Source organism: Gadus chalcogrammus, chromosome 4 (genome assembly GCF_026213295.1).
Source record: "Gadus chalcogrammus isolate NIFS_2021 chromosome 4, NIFS_Gcha_1.0, whole genome shotgun sequence".
NCBI classification, from domain to species: Eukaryota; Metazoa; Chordata; class Actinopteri; order Gadiformes; family Gadidae; genus Gadus; species Gadus chalcogrammus.
Window position 1 is genome coordinate 18,423,952 of NC_079415.1, and position 7,097 is coordinate 18,431,048.

Genomic DNA, 7,097 nt, shown 5'->3' on the forward strand with positions numbered 1-7,097 from the left:
ACCGTTCATGATGTGGAGTCTAGATAATTATTTATATTTTAAGATCACTGTGTAACTGCCGTACAGGGATCTGGTTGATGCAAGACCCCTGGGTTGGTGCCCTTTTGTAGGACTTCTTTCGGTTCTGGAATCCGGCTTTCCTAATTGTTGAATACAAGATAATGCATGCATATTGTGGTACGATATTATATCTATTGCAATCGCTCCAATGGAGGCAATAGTTGACCTTTGAACATTTCACGCAGTGTTTATTCGTATGTAGTAGCTGATTATAGCAGAATTTAACCCATGTAGATTTAATATTCGCAAAAAACGTATTGTAATTGTGTCTACCGCAGTTGAGCTAACTCCCTCCTTGGGCACCGTTTAAAACCATGTGCACCATTTATTGATTCGACATATTATTCTAGCAGTTGAACCCCGTGTCTATTTGAACCAGCCTGGTTCTCTACTTGTCTTGCTACACAAATTGCATGTTGAATAGACAGAAGGGCTCAGCAACCTGAAAAAAATAAATAACTACTGTCAGTGTTTGGCATTCGTTCTTATACTGCCATTTCCTGGAGAGAGAAAGAATTAAGATCAATGCAGAGAAGTAAAAAGATGAGTGTTTGGCAACTATAATGCTTGTGTTGCCACCTCCTAAAGAGAAAAGAGAATTAATATTTTATGCACAGAAGTAAAATGATGATCGTGGGCAACTGATCGTTGTGTTGCCACTCCCTGATTAGAAAAGAGAATATTTGTAGTAATGTTAACGATTAAAAATGATGAATGTCGGGCATCCATTACTGCTCGGGTTGCCAAGGCCTGACGAGAAAAGAGAACAAATTTAGTACAAATGCAAGAGATCGGCTACTTGGAAAGCTGGGGGTCGTCTAGTTGGGACTTATAATAGTTATATACTTGTGGTACATTTGGAGATGTTGAGATGTAATTGGGAATAATCTCGTGTTAACGAGTAGGGGGCACTACCAAGAACTACAAATATGGCTGCGGTGCATACTACATACTGTGGCATCCCGCCCCTGAAGCCTCGGCCTGAACGGGCCCGCGGAACCGTGAAGGACGGGGTGTACCACCCCCACCCACCAGCCGGCGACGGAGAGCACCGGGTCCTTCCCCCCAATCAGCGGGATGGGGGACACCTGGCGGCGGGGAGGAGAAAGGCCCGGAGCCACTACAAAAGAGGCAGAGACAAGCATGGACGGGAGAGGCAGAGAGACGCATGGACTGCAGAGGCTTGAGGCTCACGGAGACCCAAGCGCACCCTTATCCTCTTTTGCTATTGAAATAAACGCCGAAAGTCGGCTTAAACCATCCGTTGCCACGTGTTTCACTTACTCCCGGCGCATTCCTCACTCCCGGATACCACATATGGTGGAGAATGCAGGCATCTTGAGCGTTCCCACTACTACTACCCCACCATGCAGAACCCGGACGGAGCCGCGGCGCTGGCTGCCCAGCAACACCAGCAGGAGACCACCGAGAGCCTCGCCCTGCTCCGCGAAGCCGTTCTGCGGCTGACTCAGCACGCCGTCCGTGCTGCGCCGACCGCCGCCCCGACCAGCCGCCTCACGAAGCTGGGACTGGAAGACGACGTGGAGGCTTACCTCGAGGTCTTCGAGCGGACCGCACAGAGGGAAGGCTGGCCAGAGGAGCAGTGGGCGCACATTGTGGCGCCGTTCCTCACCGGACCCGCCCAGCAGGCGAGCCAGGACCTGCCGGCGGACGTCGCCCGCCAGTACCCGGCGCTCAAACAGGCCATACTGGCCTACTACGGCCACAACCTCGCGGCGCGCGCGCAACGCGCGCAGGATTGGCGGTTTGACGCGCAGGGAGCTGTGCGCACCCAGATCGCCCAGCACAGCCGGCTGGTGAAGCGGTGGCTGACAGCGGGAGAGGGCCCCGGCCCGATCGACCGGGTGATCATTGACCACACCCTGCGGCGACTCCCGCCGGACGCCCGCCGCGTGCTGGCCCACCATCACCCTGCCACCGTGGACGACCTGGTCCTCCAGCTGGAGAACTGGCAGGTGGCCCAGCTCCTGAACGCCGGGTCCGCCCCAGCCCCACGGCGCGCAGTGACCGGCCAAGCCCCGAGGGGACCCCCCAGCGGCAACCCGGCTCCCGGCGTCACCCCCCTGAGCGGAGTACCGGAGAACCGGGAGGTGCGGCGCTGCTTCGGGTGCGGCCAGTACGGCCACATCGCTCGCTACTGCCCGAGGGGACGTGATGTGTCGATGCCGTCGGCGTACGCGGACCCGGGGGCGGACCCCACGTGCATGTTGGCGACCTGCTGGACGCGGGGAACCTCGGGGAGTCCGACCATCCCGGCGCGGGTAATGAACCAGGACACGCAGGCCCTCTTGGACACCGGCAGTGCGGTTACCCTCCTTCGCCCCGACCTGGCGGGCGGGAAGGCCGGGGATCCGATGGAGGTGGCCTGCGTCCACGGGGACACCCGGACATACCCCACATGCCACGTGGTAGTCCGCACCACCCATGGGGTATTCACGATCCGGGCGGGGATTGTCCCCCACCTTCCGGTCCCCGTGTTAATCGGAAGGGACTGCCCGATTTTCCACCGGCTGTGGGACCTGACGCGGGAGCTACGGAGCTGGAGAGGCCCTCCCCGCAGAGGGGCGCGGGGGGTTCGGCAGGCCTACGGGGCCACCCGGCGCCCATCGTCCCCGGGGGAGCTGACGGCGGAGGACGAGGGATCGGAGGGGAACGGACCTTCCCCACCGGGGACCCCGGCGCGCTCGGCGAGAGGACCCGTCCGGAGCGAGACACTGGAACCTACCCCCGACACCCCGGAGACCCTCACAGCCTCCGAGCGACCAGACCCACCGGAAGACCCGGAGAGCTCCCCCCTTACTGAGTTCTCGGACTTCTTACCAGAGGGGGGGGGAGGCTCGTCCCGACCCGGCCAGTTCGCCACCGCACAGCTCCAGGATGAGGCCCTCAAGCACGCCTGGAGCCACGTCCTGGTCCATGACGGGCAGGCCCGAGACTCGGTGAGTCACACACCACACCCGCACTTCAGCACCAGGGGGGGTCTGTTATATCGGGTAGCCTCCGGGGAGGGGGGAGTGAGGGAACAGTTGGTGGTGCCCCGTTCCTACGTCAGTAAAGTGCTTTTTATGGCCCACACCCACCTCCTGGGGGCCCACCTGGGCATGGACAAGACCCGGGAGCGGGTCCTAGCCAGGTTCTATTGGCCGGGGGTTAAGCGGGATGTTGAGCGCCACTGCCAGGGATGCCCCGAGTGCCAGCGGGTAGCCCCCCGGGCCATCGCTAGACACCCCCTCATTCCCATGCCCATCATCGAGACCCCCTTCGAGCGTTTGGCCTTAGACATCGTGGGCCCCCTTCCCAAGACCAGCCGGGGCCACCGCTATATCCTGGTGCTAGTGGACTACGCCACCCGGTACCCCGAGGCCCTTCCCCTGCGCGCCGCCACCACCAAGGCGGTCGCCCGTGAACTTATGCTCCTCTTCAGCCGGGTGGGGATAGCAAAGGAGGTGCTCACCGATCAGGGGTCGTGCTTCATGTCACGGGTGATGAAGGAGGTCCTCAGGCTCCTGCAGGTGAAGCAGCTCCGGACCTCGGTGTACCACCCCCAGACGGACGGCCTGGTCGAGCGGTTCAACAAGACCCTTAAGCAGATGCTTAAGAAGACCATGCAGGCCGACGGGAAGAATTGGGACCAACTACTGCCCCACGTACTGTTCGCGGTACGGGAGGTCCCCCAGGCGTCCACCGGGTTCTCCCCCTTCGAGCTGCTGTACGGGCGGAGGCCCCGCGGGATCCTGGACATCGCCAAGGAGGCCTGGGAGACCCAGCCGTCCCCCCACCGCACCACCGTGGACCACGTGGAGCAGGTGCGTGACCGCATGGCCCGGGTGTGGCCCATCGTCCGGAGGCACCTCCAGCAAGCGCAGCAGGCCCAGGCGAGGGTCTATAATCGAGGAGCCCAGCTGAGGACCTTTCAGCCAGGGGAACTGGTCCTGGTCCTGGTCCCCACGGCGGAGTGCCGGTTCCTGGCAAAGTGGCAGGGACCCTACGAGGTGGTGGAACGCGTGGGCGAGGTGAACTACCGGGTCCGCCAGCCAGGGAGGCGGAAGCCGACGAATCTATATCACATCAATCTCCTGAAGCAGTGGAGGGGGGGGGAGCCGACACCCGCCGACCCCGCTCCCTTGTCCCTGGCGGCCCGGCAGGAGATCCCGGAGGTGCCGGTGGGGGAGGACCTCAGCCCGGCCCAGAGACACGACCTGGACGAGATCGTCCTCCAGCACCGGGACGTGTTCTCCGACCTGCCGGGGAGGACTGCCGCCACCCACCACGACATCCGGACGGCACCAGGCATAAGGGTAAGGGTTCCGCCCTACAGGATCCCAGAGGCCCGGAGGGAGGCCATACGGGCCGAGGTGCGCCGAATGCTGCAGCTCGGCGTGATAGAGGAGTCACGCAGCGCCTGGTGCAGCCCGGTGGTCCTGGTGCCCAAGCCGGATGGAACCTTCAGGTTCTGTAATGACTTTAGGCGGCTGAACGAGGCATCGGAGTTCGACGCCTACCCCATGCCCCGGGTCGACGAACTTATCGAGCGTCTGGGCCCGGCACGGTACCTGTCGACCCTGGACCTGACCAAGGGGTACTGGCAGGTGCCGTTGACCCGGGCGGCCCGGGAAAAGACGGCGTTCTCCACCCCGGGGGGACTGTACCAGTACACCGTCCTCCCCTTCGGGGTACACGGCGCCCCAGCCACATTCCAGCGGATGATGGACCAGCTCCTGAGGCCCCACCAGGATTACGCGGCGGCATACATCGATGACATCATCATCTACAGCCCCAGCTGGGATATCCACGTCCGCCAGCTAAGGGCCGTGCTGGGAGAGCTGCGGAGGGCGGGCCTCACCGCTAACCCGGCCAAATGTCGCCTCGGGAGAGAGGAGACGACGTACCTGGGGTACCGGGTCGGGAGAGGGACAGTGCGGCCGCAGGAAGGCAAGGTAGCCGCCATACGGGCCTGGCCGCAACCCAGGACCAAGAAGCAGGTGAAGGCGTTCTTGGGGCTGGTGGGCTACTACCAGCGCTTCATTCCCGGGTACGCCACGCTGGCCAGCCCCATGAACGACCTAACCCGTAAGGCCTTACCAGACCGGGTTACCTGGTCTGAGGCGGCGGACCGGGCGTTCAAGACGCTCCGGGAGGCTCTGTGCTCAGAACCGGTACTAATCACACCTGACTTTAACCTCCCTGTGATTGTTCACACAGACGCCTCGGAGGTGGGACTTGGGGGGGTCTTGTCCCAGGTCCGGGCCGGAGAGGAGCACCCGATAACCTACGTCAGCCGGAAGCTCCTCCCCAACGAGCGCAATTACTCCACCGTGGAGAAGGAGGCCCTGGCCATTAAATGGTGCCTGGAAAAGTTGCGGTACTACCTCCTGGGGAGGGAGTTCACCTTGGTCACCGACCACGCCCCCCTGAAGTGGATGGCGGGGGCCAAGAACACCAACGCCCGGGTGACACGGTGGTTCCTGGCTCTCCAGGATTTCCGGTTCCGGGTGGACCACCGACCGGGCCGGGAGCATGCCAACGCCGACGCCCTGTCACGTCGGGATGCCTGTCTGGGCGGGTTCCCCGGAGACCAGGGGCTTGAGCAAACGGGGGGGGAGTGTGGCATCCCGCCCCTGAAGCCTCGGCCTGAACGGGCCCGCGGAACCGTGAAGGACGGGGTGTACCACCCCCACCCACCAGCCGGCGACGGAGAGCACCGGGTCCTTCCCCCCAATCAGCGGGATGGGGGACACCTGGCGGCGGGGAGGAGAAAGGCCCGGAGCCACTACAAAAGAGGCAGAGACAAGCATGGACGGGAGAGGCAGAGAGACGCATGGACTGCAGAGGCTTGAGGCTCACGGAGACCCAAGCGCACCCTTATCCTCTTTTGCTATTGAAATAAACGCCGAAAGTCGGCTTAAACCATCCGTTGCCACGTGTTTCACTTACTCCCGGCGCATTCCTCACTCCCGGATACCACAATACGTATCAGCCGACTACAGAAACTTCTCAGAGTTCTATCTGTCCGGCTGAAAACTGTGGTACCTTATGGCATAAGGCTACCACTTAACCGCAATTTGTGTTCTTAATACACTCTGTTTCTGCGCTTTGTGTACATTTATATGTACACAGATAGCCCTATGAGATCCTTGGATGATAAGGGGAACTACAAATAGAAGTTATCATTGTTAAAAATAGCGACAGAGAGAGAGATAGAGAGAGGTGATGTGGGAAGGGTGGGGGTTCATTCTATTCTCTGGGGAAGTGGGGGGGGGGTCTTTATGAGGGGGGGTGGGAGATAGGGACTAAAGGATGGGGAAGGAATTAAAGGGGTGAGGGAGGGCCTATCTTTAGACAGGCAGGCAGACAGAGAGAAAGAACGAGGAATTGGGAGTTACAAGATTGTGCAACGTTAATTACTTTTCAATATCCCATATTGAAACTGTGGAACAACCTTCCTGGTTGCCCAAAAGTAATATGTCTGTACAAACAAAGTGGATTTACAGATTTATCACATGTATACATAAATATTGTACTCCCATAGATGTTGAATTCTATTAGTTACAAAACTATAGCCAAAATATTATGTGTCGGAAACTATTGCTTTACCGATGGTTTTCAACTTATTGCTATGGATTTATTGATTCATAGAGGATGAGGATGATGGCACTTAAGGAGCGTGCGGAAACTGTAGTTATGAACTAGATATTGATATTTAAATCAAAATCAAACTAAATACCTCAAATATTGGAATGAAATATACAATGGTAATACTTCCAGCTATTGACTAGTGAAATGTGACAATTATACTTGCACCATTGGCTGAATAAGTAGCTGTCAAAACATTGTTATCATTTGAAACAGATTGATCTTTAAGGGAATATATTTATGGAGAGAGAACATATTTCTACAGACAGACACAGACAGAGACAGAGACAGAGACAGAGACAGACAGACAGACATAACACACCGGGGGTCCCTTTGTGCAGGCTACCATTGCCTTATCAAACAGCCAGGAGCACCCAGGTCAA